Source organism: Dermacentor variabilis, chromosome 4, assembly GCF_050947875.1.
Source record: "Dermacentor variabilis isolate Ectoservices chromosome 4, ASM5094787v1, whole genome shotgun sequence".
In the NCBI taxonomy this organism is placed as follows: Eukaryota; Metazoa; Arthropoda; class Arachnida; order Ixodida; family Ixodidae; genus Dermacentor; species Dermacentor variabilis.
Window position 1 is genome coordinate 21,316,991 of NC_134571.1, and position 18,062 is coordinate 21,335,052.

Here is an 18,062-nt window from a genome sequence, read left to right on the forward strand (position 1 = left end):
GCAAGAGCACAAGCAAGCGAACAAACTGCCTCGCTGCATTGCGGACACCTGAACTGTCTCGCGGGTGAAAATGAGGGTAGAAAATAGAAAAAAAAAAGAAAGGTAAGTGCAGCACAGCACCACGAAGCCGCGAAACGCTGTAACGCAAAATAAAAGCGGCGTCCCTTCGCTTTCCTCAGCCCCTTTGATTTCACAAGAACATTACTGTGACTACACCAACCTGATAGCTCAAAGGCCCGCGATTCACACTTTGAAAATTCGGCCTAAGCATCGCCACTTCTACCGAAGAGCCCGTTCGATATCACTGCGAACGCCGTCGACAGCATTGCGAAAACGCCCCTTCGAGGGGCAGCCGCTGCTTTTACGCAGCAGCGCACATCATTTGCACACGGGTGGCGTACTTGCCAGCCGGCCTTAAGCGGCGCTCTGCCCCCCTCGCTGTCGAGTGTATACCCGCTCGGAATCGCAACGCGACACGGACAAAAGGCCTGCTCTACAGGGAAGCCCGTGGACACACGTACTCCGCGGCCATACTATATATACGACCCGAGCGCGGCTGTATATATAAGCGGCCTAGTCTCGCCGGCTGGACGGCCGATGTCTGTCGGCCTTGCGCGTCCCGTGCCTGTCTTGCAAAGGCAGTGCCCAACGGGTCTAGCTAGCTCTGTGCGAAGCGAACAGTAATCAGGCACGAGTGCTGGTCACGGGTGCATGCGTGAGTTGAGAGCGCGTTTAAAAAATACGACGGCGTAAAACGAAAATTTGCGTAAGCGTTGGCGAGATATCGCCTAACGTCAAGGGGTGCTTCAGTTTATGTAATCGTAAAACATGTGCTGCTATCAGAATGCCCGAGCTGCAAACTAAATCACGAGCCGCGCTGCGCCAGGCTCTGACGTCAATAGTTTCGACGAAGAGGTGACGTCAGTGCGCGACGATTTTATCGGCGTGTTTCAAACTCCGTTGAGCGCGTCGATTTTCTTTCTTATCTAAAATATATTTACTTATATAGAGATCTTCTCAGCCACTGTGAATACTGCACAGTTATTTTGTGCACATAGAAATTTTCAAATGTTGATGCACTAAGTTGACTTCATGCATGGATAGATATATGGACGTAAAGGTCAAGCGGACGCCTCGATCTAATTTACAACTGGGCGATATATTCTGACCCGAAAGCAACACCGGAGTCAATGGCTCAATGTTGTTTTTATGCTTGTTCCTGCTGGCTGTGATACATGTATATATGTGGTTGCAGAAAGACATTGACCAGCGCTTGATCGTCCGCTAAACGATGGTGTGCTTTAACTACCCTACGGGATTTGCCTTGTAGGTAGCAGACTAAATATATTTCTAGAGTTTTGCAAACTATACTTATATTCAGTGTTTACTTTCACGACTATACTAGAACAATGCCACTGATGTCTGCATAAAATAGTGTTTCTATTGGGCAGTAGACACGAACTTCTCTTGTGATGTAGTACTTACTTAACTAACGTGCATATATGATGCTTGTTCTGGCTAACTTTATTTATTGTCTTGTTTACGTTTCTATTTCGTTCTTGTTTTTTTGCACACTTGGTATATTTATGCATTTGCAGTATGTGTGTGCACGGAATGTCGGGTAGGGCTGCCTCAGTTTTCTAACTTATCTTGAGATAGCCTGTTCTAATATACAGCATATCTCCCCGTCTCCTTGCATTTGTTCAGCAACAACAAAGTCGTATAGGATGTGAAGACATGTATTCACGGACATCATGTGGAATCCTGGAGAGCGCTTTATTATTAGTCTTCTTGTTTTATTTTGTTATGTCTCGTGACATCGGCGGGCTCCCGCAGTTTCAGGCGAGTATGCGCCGACGGTGCCGAGGCGTTTCGTGACTCAGAGGCTGGGCCGCACATCATACGCGTGGGCCACACAGCTGGGACACATTTGGCATGGCGCCCATCCCTGCGTGTGCTAGACATCGTCGACGCTGCGAATAGGAAGCCTGCGAAACCGACTTGCAAATCGTGACGAAGGAACAATAATTGCGAAGAATGAACCTCGCGTGTCATCCTCGTGAATTCAGGGCGCTACAGACATAGCACGCCGTCGGAAATGTCGAAATGTTGCGCACATACCAGGAGCGATGCGCTCTTCACTGCCAGTGCCTCTGCTCGTATGTGGGTTGCCCACTATACAGCCGAAACTCGATTTAACGAAGTGATAACCACGCTCGAATTATTTCGTTAAATCGGAAAGATTGTAAAATCGAGAAAGGAATTTGTCGGTCCTTCGAAATTTAAAACTGTAATGTAGCGACACGCAAAAGCTACCGCGGCATCGTATTTGCCGCCGACCCACTATCTGTCGCATAAACCATGAAATAACGAAATCAACCGCCGCCGGCCCTACCGAGGCGGTGTTGAGTCCATGTTTCCGTGCACGGGCACAGCGTGCAGCCTCGTCAGAGTAAAGCTAGGGCCGCGACTTGGGGGGGGGGGGGGGGGTGCCTAGATGTTTAACGCGTTAATTTTAGAGCGCACGCTCGAAGGAAACCCGGTCTGTGCCAAAATTAGAAAGAAATCACCACGGTTTTTTTACTTACTCATTTAAGGAAAATCTTCGTTAAGTCGAGAACAGCCAAACTAGTTTCGTTAATTCGGGTTGATGAAAATACTGAACCCGACGGGTACTTGACGGGGAATTGAATTTTTTTCGTTATATCGAGAACTTCATAAAATCAGATTTAGTTAGATCGAGTTTTAAGTGTATACCCAAGAAAGAAAAAAAAGCGAAATGAGATCGCAGATGCGATTCTCGGTCGAATGGAAGGCCGGATATTTATATTTACAAAAAAAGAAGAAGAAGAAGAAGAGAGGGAGAGATATGGAGAAACTACAACACATAAGCGTTCGTGTACGGTTTATGAAAGAGTCCTGTACATTTGGTATTGAGCTGGTATATACAGGCGGCATAAAAGAGCCTGAAGCACACCAACGCGCTCAGCGAAGGATGAGTGTGTGGGAAATCCCAAGCACATTGTCATCGTCGTCGTCGATATAAATACAGGCTTCTGCATCGCCCGTGTATGCCACCCAACCTCCCGTGACAGCACACATCAACGAGAAATGTTTAGACTCCGTATATCGTCTGCCGCGACTCCTTGCGCGAATTTCAGATGACGTTCTTACAGCACAGCCCTCTTTTTGTCGTGATACAGGAGTTATATTTTGCATGGTAAAGACTCTATTGAAAACCTTTACTATATGGCATATCAACAGGGCCAAATTGCTGTGATGGTGAACTTTATTTTACGTGACTTCGTGGTGCATCTGTGTAAAGCTGCACCATCGACCATCTCCTGTTCACAGTCGATTGACTTTGGCCACTTTTTCTTTATTGCTTTTCTTTTTTCCTTGAGATCGCTGGCGTAACTGTACGAGCGTTTCTACACTCCACCGGCCACCACAATGCGTCCACCGCGGTGTGGCATCGTGCCCGCGACCTTGGGGATGTAGCTTTAGAATGGCAGATAGCCACTGAGTCAGCGGGAAGGGTATATATACAGTCATCGTGAAGAAAAGAGAGATATGTTTAGTATATGCACACGGCCTACCATAGGGCTAGCACGTTTGGAGAAGCGGCTGTCTATATGTATGTGTGGTTAGTCACGACGTTCGATTCACGGTGTGTTTCGAGCAGCGCAGCGCTTCTTCGTCAAAAGCTTGTGTTTGCGCTCTTCCAACGCAGCTTCGTGCCAGATGTCGGTGCGCGCGCGGCCGACTGCGTTGAGCTGCCCTCTTCAGCTGTTGCTGCCGCGAGCATGCATCTGTCGGCGTTTGCAGCCTGGCTTAATTCTTCCGTGGCCTTATGCAGTCGCTTCGTCATCGTATGCGCACGACTGTTCCCATCGCACCCACGTATATACGCATACTCCCGATGGGGCAAATCGCACCATACGTCTATTGCGTCACGTCTGCGTCTGGCGATGCTGCCAGTGCGACGAGCCTGCAGAGCGTCACAAGTGGCCGGACCGTCTCTCCAGGCATTATGTGGCCTTTTATTATTATCATTTCTTTTTTGTGAGCCCCAGGGCTCGCTTGTCGAACTACGAGGCGATGAGTGTGAATATTGCGCAACATATGAGCAACGAACTTGGCAGCGTTCGTTTCCTGACCGGTCAGTCGGCACCACGGAGGCTGCGATGCGGCGCTTGTTTACCCGTGAGGCTCAACGGACACATCACGCATTCACAGTGCGTCGTTGCGAAGCGTCGCAATAGATTTTCCTCTCGGCGCTCGTTTAATACGCCTCACGGATCAAACCCGCGCCAGGCACCATTATAACTTAAACAGGTTGTCACGCGTGTTTCGTATTGCTTCTCTTTCTTTTTTTCTTTCCTTTTGCAGTTTCGTTAAAAGCTCTTAATTTTCTCCGGCGTCGTGCCTCGAACTGTGAGCGACGTGGTAACGCAGCAGTGCTGTCCGGTAATCCTGAATAATTGTGTCGCGATTTTAAGCTATAATAAATTCGCTTCCTCAAACCGCTACAGCTGGTGAATTACGTCGCTGGATCGTCCGCTGGCATCCTTCTACCCGCCGTGTTTGCTTAGTGGCTGTGGCGTTGACTGTTAAGCGGGATCGAATCGCGGCCACGGCGACCGCATTTCGATGGGGCCCGATATGCGAAAACACCCGTGTACTTAGATTTAGGTGCACGTTAAAGAACCCCAGGTGGTCCAAGTTCATCCGGAGTCTCTCCGCTATGACGTGCCTCATAATCTAAATCGTGGTTTTGGCACGTAAAACCCCATAATTTAATTTTGCTCGCATCCTTCGCTTTGAGCATGTTCGAGTTCTTTGTTTCTGATCGCGCATGTGGCTCGCCTTCGTTAAGTGGGAGAATTAATAATCTTAATCTCGGCTAAAATCGCGCAAATTTCACTTCTTTCTAGTCTTCATGGCGCCGGGCATTTAGTTAGTTTATTCAGAGTTCTGGCTTTTAGAAAAAGGAATCAAAAGAACTCTTAACCGTGGGATGCTGCTTTTCTTTTTTCAAGTTTGTTCTCCACGGAGACTGCCCTTATCGTTCCCCATTCCGTATCTTCAACCCATCGTAAGCCAGCCTGCGTGAGTGTGAACAAAAAATGAAGAAAGAAAAAAATAATCCCGCCGTTTCTCATTCCGTCAATACGCACATTAGCATGGATGTAACAGCTCGCCTGGCAAGGGCAAAACACGAAATTAATGAACGGAAAGCAATCTGTCTCGCGTCGCATGCAAATTGAAACCTTCCAACAGCCACCGCCCGCTTTGAGTGCAGCATGCATGCGCACGCATGTGCTTTCCACGTGGGACATGTACCTGTTTTCTCCGCGCCAAGGCTTCACTGGCGGCGGCGCGCCGCGATTTCTTTTAATTTGCGCATACGGTACTGCACGGCTGCGAGCATCGGGCACGTCGCGGGAGAAGAAGGCGGCAGCCACATTTTCGGTCACTCGCTTCGCGCGCTGTCCATTCGTCTTCTTGGCGGCGGCGCGCTCCCGAGGGAAAGACCGCGGCGCGCTTGATTTTGTGTGCGCGTCGGCATGCATTCCTCGTCTACTGCACGAATAAAAGGAAATATATATATATATATATATATATATGTATATATATATATATATATATATATATATATATATATATATATATATATATATATATATATATATATATATATTCTTCTCGCCCCTCCTTCTCTTTACTTCGTCCACCACCCGCTTCTAAAAACGCGGACGATCTTAGCGTTCTTCCCGCTTTCTGGCTCACAAAAAGCCTGCAGCACCGTACGAAAGGCCAACTAGCAGTTCAACACGCGTTCGAAATTATTATGAACTCGGAGACCGATATAATGGTATGCGTTCGATTGGCGCCTATCGGGCTTCGACTCGGTTTGCAGCGCGATGCGGAGCCCTCTCGACATTGGAACCGGAGAAAGAATGCCGGAGCCGAATGTTCAGCTGCTCCCAGAGCAATCGGAGGAACCGTGAGATCGGAATTCCCTTTGTCACGCTCTAAGCTTGAAGGTGAGAGCGCCTGGAGCTCGGATCTGAGCGCAGCGGTCTGAATTAGTCAGGCGAACGTGTTCCCAGGGCCCGAGTTGGATCGGCGAAATCTGAACCTGTGTCAGGCACACTGTGAGAGCTCTCCAGAGCGCCCAAAAGCTACCACTCGAATGTGCCATAAGGATTCAGTGCGAGCCCTGTCCACCACAAAACCGCACTGCACTTGCCTTCTGTGGTCCGAGCTACACGCTCCACAAGCATATAGTTTGCGAGAGACGCCAATATTGAAAGAAATCGAAAAAAATAAGCTAGCGTGTAATTGGTTCTGGAGTTGGACTGTGGTTTATTTGCGATTGCATTCTCAGGTTCTCATCTACTTTAACGGAAATGGAGAGGGGCGAAACCACATGGAAGCCAAAGTTTGGCTTAGGCTAATCGCACACAAGTCGCTGTCGGAGTTCTGTAATCATCTACTCGCGAAAGTCACCGTGAGCCCACCCGCGTCTCAAAAAGGTACAAGGTACACTGTGTTTCGCTAGTGCTGTTTAATTTCCTCAATTATTGATATGTTGCCCTTAACGAGCGCCAACGTCTCCTTGCTCGCACGAATTGGTCAAAAGTGGCTGCCTTAAGAAAATCGAACTTCCCGACCAGCATAAAACATATAAAAACGAGTGGCCGTCTGCCGTCGTTGTCCGTGTTCATCTGTCCGCGAGAATAGCAAGCAGTCGGCTGCCCAAAATGCGACACATCGTCATGACTGCTTGAGACAAGTATTTCATTAAAACTTCTTTCTGGGCGAGTTGGTGCATACTTGATTTGAATATTGTATACAGCGCTAACACATGCATCCGCAAAGTAACAAGGACGAGGCACGAGCGCTGACTGTCAACTAAATTTTATTGACGGAAGACGGATACATTACATAAGGGGAAATGCAGAAATGAAGTGGAAGGGAGCGATACAATCGGGAAAAAATGACATTGCGCATCGATGAACGTACGTGCTGGGAATCAACGGAAACAGACACAGAAAAACAAAAAAAAAATTAGAAGAAAGGCAAGGGATACAAGCAGACAATCAAATCACTAGGCGGTCGCTTTCAAAAATTGAAGCTCTGCAGCAAAAAGCGATACAGAGGGTGTGCCTTCTCAACCGAATGCACGCTCTGCAGACACCCACGAGCAGACTATGCTCATATTCTGTATTCATGCCCTAAACACCCTCCCCCTGCCTTTTGGCATGTATCTAGTCCGCAGCTGTGGGAGGCTGCTTTGGCCAGCTCGGAGCCGGATGTCCAGCTATACGGCTAACGATCTGGGTAGCGGAAGTCGCCGCCAGGCATGATCTGGGGGCCACGACTGGCAGCCTGAAGGCCATCCACGGAACGGCGGCATCTTAATTTCGTTTTCTTTTTGGCCTTCACTAAATAAAGTTTGTACCACCACCACCTTACGCACTTGCTGCCATATTTCTTTATGTGAAACGCTTCCAAACTGACGCGCGCCGTCGTGTCGGCACTCTTACCGAGAATCTTTGTCTCTCCCAATCGAGCCTCGCAACCTCTGCATTTAATTACGTGCGCGAACAAATGTGCGTACTGGTCCATTTAGATCACCTAAATTTCGGGCACGTTCCCTCAAGCGTTCATTAATGCAGAAGCCTGTTTGGCCGACATAAACATTTCCACACTTCAAGGGAATGGCGTAGACCACTCCTGTTGAACACTTGATGAAAGGCTTTTTAGCTGACCTCTTTTTTTAGAGTTGCAGATGCGTGGGCATAACTGTGCCAGCTTGTTGGGTGCCGAAAAAACAACGGACAACCCATGCCTGTTGGCGACCTTCTTGAGATGGTGCGAAGTCTTGTGCAGGTACGGCACAACCAAAGACTTGTCGGTCTTCCGACGGTCATCTTTTCTTCGTGTTCGTAGTTTTAGATTTTGAAGGAGGGTCTCAGACACAGCAATCAAGACCGAATAGGGGAACCTCGCCGCCAAAAGCCGACTAGCCTGATTCTCGAAATGTTTCTGCATTAGGATCGGGCATGATTTTTGAAGAGATGATTCCAAACAGTGCGACGCTTTAACTTTTTTTACAGTTTTGGAATGCGCTGAATCATATGGTAACAAATCCTTTTTTGCTCGAGGGAAGTAGCCCCAGCAAAAGTGCTTTTCGCGAAAGGTTAGTCTCAGGTCTAAAAACTATAAAACATCTGCGTCAGGTAGTTCATGGGTGAAATTGAGCCCAAGTCCATGTTTGTCAAATGCGTTTAAAACTTCACCTACTGTCTCGTCCTTGTTACGTTGTGGATGAGTGTATTAGCGCTGTTACAATTTTCAAAATAAAAGATGATACAAGTATGTTTGGGAACGTTGTACTTGAGAGCGTTAAAAAAGAAAGAGAAAAGGAAAGAAGAAGGAATAATATTTGTTGAGAAGCACCGAGTACTTAAAAAGAAAGAAGAAGAGGAAGATGCATGGGACGGCAACGTTATTGTGCGCGTCTGCATGGCTGTGAAGTGCTAGCTCTTTAATAAAGTATTTTCAGACGCGCCACAGAGTGCCTCGTAGCTTCGACAGCACAGCGTAGTTTCAGAGAGAAAGTGTACCGTCGCAAGCAGATTCCTCGGACGTCGAAGCAGACATCGCCGGAATCACAGCAGTGGCGAGCACTTAAAAGAAAGCGACGTCGCCGAGCCAAGCGCGGACAGCGTCGCGCGCGCACAGCCTTCACGGAGCACTCGTGTGGGACAGCTCTGGCGAGTATAGCGGGGGACGGAGCAAACTTGTGAAAAGCAAGTGACGTAAAGCCAACACAAACAAACAAACAAACAAAGCTCAAAGAGAAGAGAGTGCATGCGAGCGACGGACAGAATTCAGTTTGTTGAGAACTCTGCGCACTTGCCGAAATGTGTGTTTTATGTGTTCGTCTGTGCACAACATAACGTCGTTCACTTGAAGTAGTCACTGTTTTTAGCGTCTCCACAGCGTTATGTTTTGCTAGGACATGCTCAACTTCAATAGAGTTCGACAGAGTGACATTCCCCATGACGCGTTTTCTCTCTATTTTCATGATGGTGCGTTTGCGCATTTTGCGTTGAAAACCTTTAAGCGCATTTAACGTAAAGCACGTTAAGCACACACGTGTATTTACACGTAGGCATGGCACTTCACATGCCTTTCCCCCGACTTCCCGCCGCTTAATTTTATTTTCTTATTTAAGGAGTTATTTCTCCGTTTTATTCTCAAGTAACGTACGATTGATTTCTCGCATAGAATTGGGACGCAACTGCTCATTTTCGCATGCTTTAGTACTTGGGTGCGCTTTTCGGCTTAGCGTTTCTTTCTGCCTACTCGAATTCGCTCGGATTGTTGAGCAAAAGGCATGCATGTGAGCTAGAGGGGATTATGATTGACTTTATGCAAGGTCACTTTTATTTTCTTCTTATTTTTTTTTCTAGTCGCGACGCTTGTGTCTTGTTTGTTTCCTTCTTGTACGCATCTTTGTCGCTGTGATCGACGCCGTGCTCTGAAAGCTGGCGCATGCAACTCAGGATGCATTTATGCGCTCTTTGTTCTTTGTTATTTCTTAATGGCTAACACGTACACGACGGAATAGATATGTCGCATTAGTGGTGGAGAATCTTTAGAACTATGAAGTGAGTGTACCCTTCTTGGATTTATTTGGTTCGAGTAGATTCTCGTAAGTATATACCGTACTTCATTAAGCCACTAGTGTAGCCCAAAGAAAAATGCAAATGTATAAGAATCAAAGGCCAACATTCTGCAGAGATATTCCTGGTTCGGGACGACTGAATTAACTAGGCCGCCACTGTTGCATAGACAAACTTAGCCCATATGCCACGGAGTGTCGTCTGTTAGTTTATTCGACCGTTACGACTGTGAGTGCACCGCCACCAAGAATGTGGTATGTATACGACGGCGTCCTAAAGGCCGTCCGCTGTCGCCGAGCCGTCTGTTGGCAGCTTCCGCGGGGCTAAACGTTACTTGTCATTTCTTTACATGTTACATCATTATCACCTATGCGAGGAACGCGTGTCGTCTCCAGCTGACAGAGATGAGAGGATATGTCTGCCATGTGCCTTCTGCTAGTCGTATAGGCGGACAAAGCTCCCATCCGCGCTAGATACACTGGAGTCGTCTTGTTCGAACCGGTTAGTACCTGTTACTGCGTCCTGTAGGTGCCTGCAGGCGTTTGCTTGTCGGGTGCGGCGCTCCGTGTGTGGTGCAAACTTCGCCGCCCACGTGATGTCAAGCGATGTCGAGGGGATGCCATGGCCAGCGTCTAGCGTGCGGAATGTTTTTCCTGGCAAGTCAGTTTGTGACGTCACAATGACGTCCGCGGAGGCTGTTGGATCAGTGCCTCTATGTCTCCGGAACGCGGCGCTTTTTCTTTCTTTTTTCTTTCCTTCCCTTCCTCGTTCACGCAATGCGAGTTGCTCTCACGGCAGTTTAGTTTCGGTCGGACTTGGGCCCACTGTATAGTTTGTGGCTTCGCTCGCACCGTGATTAGCGCCAGACGTTCGACGGCAGCGATGACGAAACCGGAACGTTTTCTTCCTTTTTATTTTTAAGACCCCGCCAGACGACGTTCTAGAACGGTTGCCGTGGGTGTTGATCATTTACTGGACCGACCCAACGCTTTAGTTAGACATGTGATATGACCCACGTCTTTGTATTAACAAGTGCAATTGAGCTGGCAGCACTGAAAATGTGAGAATGTTGCTGGGGTTTAGAAGTGTGTTAGACAAGCTGTTCATGCGCCAACGAGATGCTAAGAGTGGGTGAAAGTACCAAAGCGTCATAAAATATATGTAGAAACAATTAAATTGGCTTAATAGATCGCGACATCACGAAGTCATAGGAAAATATGTGCACGAAGATCTTGAGTCGCATAAAAAAAAAAAAAACTAACATAACATCGCTCGTATATACGCGCTTCATTTATTTCAGTCGAGGTCGGAAGCCCAAATATTTGCTTTCCATTTCCTCGGTCCCGTTTAATTCAACAGAGAGAGAGAGAGAGAGAGAGAGAGAGAGAGAGAGAGAGAGAGAGAGAGAGAGAAACGTGAAAGGAAGTGCGACCGATGGTCTTCGAAGCTAAGCACCAGCGTTCAAAGAAAGACGTATACAGAAATATTTGAGAATTGCATAGCACGGAACATGTCACTAATAGCTTGCTTACTCGTGCGCGCACAAATAGGCAGATAGCCGTCGGCGTGCCGCGTGCACAAGGCGTTTGCAGTGCATGCATTACTGGCTGCAGATCGGAATAACACTGCGCTCATATGCATAATGAACGGAGCGGGCGGAGAGGTGTTTGCGGCCCGTGTTTGCCTCTCGCGTTCAAGTGGGCTGGGGTTCTTTTTTTTTTTCTGCATGCCTCTTATCTGCCGGACACTCTTTTTTTTTTCTGCATGCCTCTTATCTGCCGGACACGCGATAGGTTACGGTGCTTAGGGCGGGCTCGGAAAGGTTCAATGCTTTCGATGCGTGCGGTGTTGTGCACGCGCTCTTTTAAAGTCCCGTCAGCGCTCGCCGTAAATCGCCGCGTGGGCTCCAGAAAGCGCCCCAAGCGAGGCAGTTAAGTGACCAGTTTGCTCATCCCAATATTCGCATACAGGACACCAAGCGCGAGAATGGCGCCTTGTTGAAGTGGTGTAACCGTTGCGAATGCTCAAATGCTATAAATGCAAGTTGTGCACTGTTTTGTTACTACGTATTTACAAGAGCCTGCATACCAACGTCCACACTCCCAGCTGTCTCGAACACCGCGCTTAAGAGAGCAAATAAAGAGTCGTTTTAAAGCGCAACTGCGACAGGCTCAGGACAATGCAAATATAATCTTTGAAACGAAGCAGCAACGCAAGAATATCGCCTGTGCCCGTAAATGCCTATACGCAACTTGATATATTAATAAATAAAAGACATCTTTGTTTGTGAGGTTTGCATTTCACGCGTTCTGCATGGTCTTCCTTGTCGGACTCTCTGCTTATGTTCATAGAAATGAAAGCACAGGGCGTGTATTGTGGACCGCTCTTGAAATTCGCCAATATCAGCCCCCTCGCGAAGATTGTCGCTTACTGTATGTAGTAATTTGCCTAGTGTATAAATATGCAAATGCTGCTTGCGCACGCTATGCCACACATACGTTTAAAGATATAATTAAAACATTTAATGGAACTTGATTTTATTTATAGTTAACCAAGGGACTGCATTCACAGAAAAGTGCTGACGCCAACGTTGTTCGTAAGAGCATGCACGTTCCAGCAAATAGTGAGCCGCGAATGTGGTGGGCCAACAGAAAATAGCACTTGCGAACGAAAAACTCTGCGAATTCTGCCCCTGATCTTCATGGACGGGTTGTGCAAGCAATACGAATGCTCAAGAACGTCCTTACAGAAACGTATATATATATATATAGTTGCGTCACTGAAGAACAAATGCTGAAAAGAAACGCACGCTTGCAAGTGCAAGCGTCAAAGCGGGGGCACCATTTTGCGACTGCAGTTCGCGTCGTGAATCGGATGACATCAACTTCAGCTGTATCCTGCATGCGCAGCGCCGACCTCTGCTGCATTGATGCACTAAAGAATGCGTGAGTAAATTTATCGCCGTATAATAAACGGTCGGGGTGAAGTGGGGGGGGGGGGGGAGGTGTGACTGAACGGTTTGACTGTGATCCGCTGGCCCAGCGGTTGCAAAGAACGCGCCGAACGCGCCATGGACACTCTCCTTTCTAAAACGAGACCGTCAGCGTTCGTGACTCGGCAACGACCAACGATATTAGGCTGTGGGGGCATAAACAAACACATATACGAATTATATTCCTCTATGGTAAGAGCCTAACCGCAAATACCGTGAGTCTGTATATATATATATATATATATATATATATATATATATATATATATATATATATATAGAGAGAGAGAGAGAGAGAGAGAGAGAGAGAGAGAGCGAGAGAGAGAGAGAGAGATACAAGACACACGCAGAATTTCTTTCTCTTCTATTGTGCTCGTCCGCGGCGTGTACAGGAAACACTTTTGAATGCAAGCAGGCCGCTCGAGTGCTGACGGGGGCAGGCAGTTGCGATACAGAAGTGAGCGAGCATGTCAGCCTTCCTTTCCCGTTCTCGCGACATTCCTCAACGCGCGTGCTTCGACTGGCGTATGCAAACAATGACAAGCTGTGTACAGGCGAGCGTTTTCTGGACGTATACATCGTCTCGGTGCTCACTTCTGTCGCCTTCCGCCTTCAAGCACCCAGACGGCCTGCGTCGGCTTTGTGGGCTGACGTTCCCTTCTGTATATCCCTGCGGGACGAAAATTTGCACTTATCCTTTTAATCCCATAACCCTCCCCCCCCTCCCCCTGTGCACTTGCTGAAATCATACGGTTGCAGTGCGGCCGACAGCAATTTCTTTCCTTCCTATTCCTTACATTTAGTTTATTAAACTTTATACTACTAGTTAAGTTTCTTCTCCTCCAGGTCTTCCAGGCAGACGATTCTGAAAAGAGTCTTCGTCGCCGTTCGGCGACACTTTGCACTCAGGGAGGCCAACTTGGGAATATACATCGGTTTATTAGGACAAAGTCGCATACATCGACTAGCGGCTTGGCCTCTCGTTTCTCCATTAAACGTCCATATCCCGTGAGCACCGCAGTGGAAGTGCGCCAGCAGTCTCTATCTCGAAAGGCAGCGCAGTCCGTAAGAACGCAAACGACCACCGGCTGCGAAAGAATGGAATGTCATGCATAAATGTGGCTCCCGGTTTCCAACGGGGTTGCGTCCAATGCATGAAAGGCTGATTGTGTCAGCCAAGTTAATTCTACTACTAGTACTACTCTAGTAAAACTTATTGGAGGAGTCTAATCCAGCAGAGGTTCACAGAAAGAGTAAAGCTTGAAGCGACCAACAGTGGTCGAAAAAGGGATGTCTCTGGAGCCAACGTTTCAACAAGGTGGCTTATCTCCAAGCGATAGACAAATCCATTTGTGGAAACGTTGGCTCCGAAGATGTCCCTTGCTCGATCACTTGTTGATCACTTATCGAAGGAAGTATTACGTCACACCTGATTCCAACGACAACCAGGGAGAAAGAAACAAGAACGGTTATTAAAGGGACAAAGACAAAAAAAAAAAGAAAGCATTCCCGGCGGGCTGCATAAAATAAATCGTCTGTGTTTCTCGTACTGCATGCAGCACGCTAATGGCATCTCGATGAGAAAGGCCCCCCATTTGGCGAGGTCCATTGGTTGACAGTAACAGGCAATTCATAGTTCTGCTGCAGTAACAAGCAAGCTTAGTTAGCATGCAGTACGAGTAAGTCGAAGATCGGATGAGTCCCCGGCGCTCGTTTCGCACGTGTCCGTAATGTACACACAATGCGTTGTGGCCGTCTCGCTCGTGCCGCGACTGGTCGGGTCCGGTGACACGTCGATGTGCCGGCCGGACTAGAGGCGGTCGGATCGAGGTGAAATAATATTCCAAATGGGGTAGACGGGAAATAATAATGATAAAAAAAGAAGAATTCCAGCGCCACTGCGGCGGGCCTGGCTATTTTTGGGCGACTGACTCACTCGAGCGCGCGCATCACTCGCACGCTCTCCGCCCCGTACACCGGCGGCGAACGCCTCGCTATTGTATGGCTCGCATTACGCAAGCTGCGAAGCCAGCCGCCGGCTCCCGTATCGACTGCTCTTTCGGTTCGTTCCTGCATATATATATATATATATATATATATATATATATATATATATATATATATATATATATATATAGCGGCGACACAGCGAACACGCTGCACGATTCCTGCGTGCCCGCAACGGCTTCGGATGAAGACAACGGCAAGAAGCGGATTTTGTTACGTCTCACAGTGGCTGCATCGTTTCGTGCCCTGTGTAGTTCTGCGAATTTCTCTTGCGTGGATGAGTGGCGATTCTATGTCCTTTTGTCCGTTCGTGCTTCTTTTTTTTTTATCGTTTTCATAGCTAATCATTGTGCCCCATCTCTAAGCTGCGATGTCATGGTATACATTCGCTTTGCTAAATTTTCCAATGTTGTAGGGTTTAAGAGCTATCCAAATGTGAAGTATTACAATTTATGCACGATATTGCATTGTCTCTTGTAAGGTCATGCAGGCACGCGAAGTTGCTCACGAGAAAGCACTTACTTAACGCCCTAAACCACTATCATCGTGCTCTCCAAATCTCATATCTCTAATCGAGCACCCATCTTTTCTCATTCCCTTCCGTCACCCCTTGCTTATGTGTTATTTTCTCCCTTCCGTCGCCCCTTGCTTATGTGTTAGCTATATGTGAAACTTCTCTTGGTTAGTTCAGGGCACTGGTTATTATAATTTGTTACTGCGGTGGTGCTGAATGCGTACATATTTTCGTAGCTCGCATACTTTTTCCTATTCTGCTTGTTATTGATCGTTTATCTTTGTTGAGCCATAGTATAGAATTTTTTTCTTGGTAAATCTTGTCAGAAGCAGTTATCATGTCCATCTCTCAGTGACGCGCCAGTAATGCAACATTTCTTTTTCTCTTTTTTATTTTCTTTTCATTCGTGGTAACAGACCTGCATGCCGCTCTTGTACAGTTACGTCTTGTAACGACACTGCCATAGGAGCGTCTAACCCGGCCATTCATTCGCGTCCGTTTCACCACTCACCGTAATCGCATGCTTAGACGTTCCTTTCCATTAACAGGTTGGTCAAGTTTTCTTTTTCTTACCTTTTCACCCTTTCCTTATTTTAGCCCGGAACAGTGCGCGCGGGCACGTGTTATATCCATTAGGGGAACCGCCCGTCATTACCAGAGCTTCTTTAGGGCATTCTGCTGTCGTTTTAGAAGGATAAAGTGACTGTGAGGAAGAGCGTCCTGGGGCACATGGTGTGCAGTTCCTTGAACAACACACGCACAGACACGCGCTTGCACACACACACACACACACACACACACACACACACACACACACACACACACACACACACACACACACACACACACACACACACACACACACACACACACACACACACACACACACACACACACACACACACACACACACACACACACACACACACACACACACACACACACACACACACACACACACACACACACACACACACACACACACACACACACACAGAGAGAGAGAGAGAGAGAGAGAGAGAGACAGACAGACAGACAGACAGACAGACAGACAGACAGACAGACAGACAGACAGACAGATAGATAGATAGATAGATAGATAGATAGATAGATAGATAGATAGATAGATAGATAGATAGATAGATAGATAGATAGATAGATAGATAGATAGATAACGGCACGCCTCGTATACGAGGCGTGTCGTTGTGGATGGCATCTGGTGATAACGCCAGGTGGTGCAGCTGCTTTCAGACATGCACTCGCTCTTCGAATGGTAATCAGTGCCCGCATTCGCGATAGAGGTCGTACGTTTAGCAAAGCTCACCGGTCAACGACATATATAGGTCCTTCACGCCGAAAATGTTTGTGCATATTCAGCACTGTTGCGTTTCGCCTGCGACACGTGGTTTTGCCGGCGCGACTGCGGCGGGGCGGCAGACATTTTGGGCCCGAAACAGGCGATGCCAAAGCAGGGATCTCGTTCCAGTCATTGTGCCCGAAACAGGCGATGCCAAAGCAGGGATCTCATTCCAGTTATTGGGCCCGAAACAGGCGATGCCAAAGCAGGGATCTCGTTCCAGTCATTGTGCCCGAAACAGGCGATGCCAAAGCAGGGACCATCCTCTCATTACAGTCATTGTGTCCGACCGGCAGCGCCACGACAGGGTGCTACGAGATCGTGCTCGACATGGTGCTACGGCATCGCTACGACAGTGTGCGTCACCATTAGCCCATTGTACATTCACGTGCTCGTCTTTTGAGGGGTTCCTTCTTGCCCTCAACTGCGAGAGTATAAAAACAGCTGCCCCCGGACGCCAAAAGGAGGGCTCCGATTTCTTCTGTTGAGTGAAGTGCTCTCCCGTCTCTCTACTTCGGTCAAACCTGACCGCCAACTCTTTGCGATGTTAAAATAAACAAGTTGTTTCGTTGTTACCAGTCGACTCATGCTTTGCCGGGACCTTCGGATGCTTCCAGTTGTACCCCAGGCCGCCAGGCCAACGCTACCCTTGGGGCTTGCGACCCAGGTACAACCACGGGCGTCAGCGCCGAGTTCCCAACAGATCGTACCAGCGGTCCGATTCCAAACATCAGGTTGCCAGCGGTGAGATCGCCTCCGACTTCAAACAACTGTCTGCCAGCGGTGAGATCGCGACAACGGAGGCCAGCAGCGAAGAGATGCAGTTGACTGTATGCTGAGCAGCTCAACGACGATCCGGGAGCAGTGCAACGAGCCCTGTGTGACGACTGGTTGCCTGCAGCGGAACGACTGCGCGGAATTCCTGCCTGCGAGGTTTGGTGAGTGCGGGACTTTCTTCTTCTGAGCTTTGCCAGGCTTTTGTTAGTGTCAGAAACAGAGCTGGTAATTGTGGTTGTCGTTGCTGCCGGGTTAGTTTGCGGCAAGACAATAGTAAGCAGTAGAGAAAGCAGCATTCAGAGCAGCCATGGATTTGAAGTCGTTGCGCAAACCGAAATTGTTGGAGCTTGCAAGAGAGTTGGGTCTGGATGTCTCAGACAAACTAAGAAAACCTGAACTGCTAAAGGCTATTCTTGAGTTAGAGGCTGAGGATGACGAGCTGTCGGAATGCCTTGAGACTATTGAGGAGAGGTCAAAAAGACAGGAGCGCGAACTTAAAGAGCAAAAAGAGAAATATGAGCGCGAACTTAAAGAGCAAAAAGAGAAACAGGAGCGCGAACTTAAAGAACAGAAAGAAAAAGAAGAGCGTGAACGTAAAGAACAGAAAGAGCGAGAGCAACAAGAGAAAAAAGAAGAGCGCGAACACGCTTTGGAAATGAAGCGTCTCGAGGTAGAGATGGAACGCGCTCGTAATGGAAGTCAGGCACACGG

At 47.9% G+C, this 18,062-nt stretch overlaps 1 protein-coding gene across 4 annotated transcripts in view; it reads left to right on the forward strand.

Annotated features, from left to right (window-relative positions):
* Positions 1–18,062, forward strand: part of Ac13E (Adenylyl cyclase 13E) — a 143,539-nt gene that overhangs the window by 36,247 nt on the left and 89,230 nt on the right. The window contains exon 1 of one of the 4 annotated variants that reach the window (XM_075688330.1): positions 5,796–10,205. The exons of the other annotated variants lie outside the window; for them this stretch is intronic. The gene's annotated coding sequence lies outside the window, so the exon portion shown is untranslated. Of the gene's footprint in view, positions 1–5,795; positions 10,206–18,062 lie in introns of those variants that run through there. 4 annotated transcript variants of the gene reach the window in all.